This window comes from Penaeus monodon, chromosome 19 (assembly GCF_015228065.2).
Source record: "Penaeus monodon isolate SGIC_2016 chromosome 19, NSTDA_Pmon_1, whole genome shotgun sequence".
Taxonomy (NCBI): Eukaryota; Metazoa; Arthropoda; class Malacostraca; order Decapoda; family Penaeidae; genus Penaeus; species Penaeus monodon.
Window position 1 is genome coordinate 6,566,559 of NC_051404.1, and position 526 is coordinate 6,567,084.

Here is a 526-nt window from a genome sequence, read left to right on the forward strand (position 1 = left end):
TGAAGGCACGTGTTTTGGGTTTTTGCATGAGCGTGTATGCCGTAAAATTTGCCGTGTGCCTATATCTGAAGAGCACCCCTGTGTCCCAAAAGCCCTTCACCAGGAATGAAAGTCGACTGCATTCCCAAGACGCCTGGGGAATCCCCCCGGGTTTTTCTTCCGCGTTGAAACTCCGTTCACGGTCTTGGGGGTGAAAATGCGTGACGATCCACAGGCAGTAGTGTTTGGGGCCTTGGGCCTTTTTTTCTTTTGCGCAGAGAATCCTTTTATATTTATCTTTTTTAAAGGACAGTTTAAAAGGAGAAAAAGCTTGTGGGTATTTGGGTTGAATAACTTTTAAATCGTTGTATGATTTGTTATTTTCCCGAGCGTAAGGAAAGGGGAAAGATGAAAAAAATGTAAATTGATTAAGGGGATCGAAACCAAAGGGAAAATTTGGGGAAAAAAAGAAGGAAAAAATACACGCTAATTCGTTGACCGAGGATGGGGAACCCCAAACCCCCGGGTTTTGTCCTTCAATGCTAAA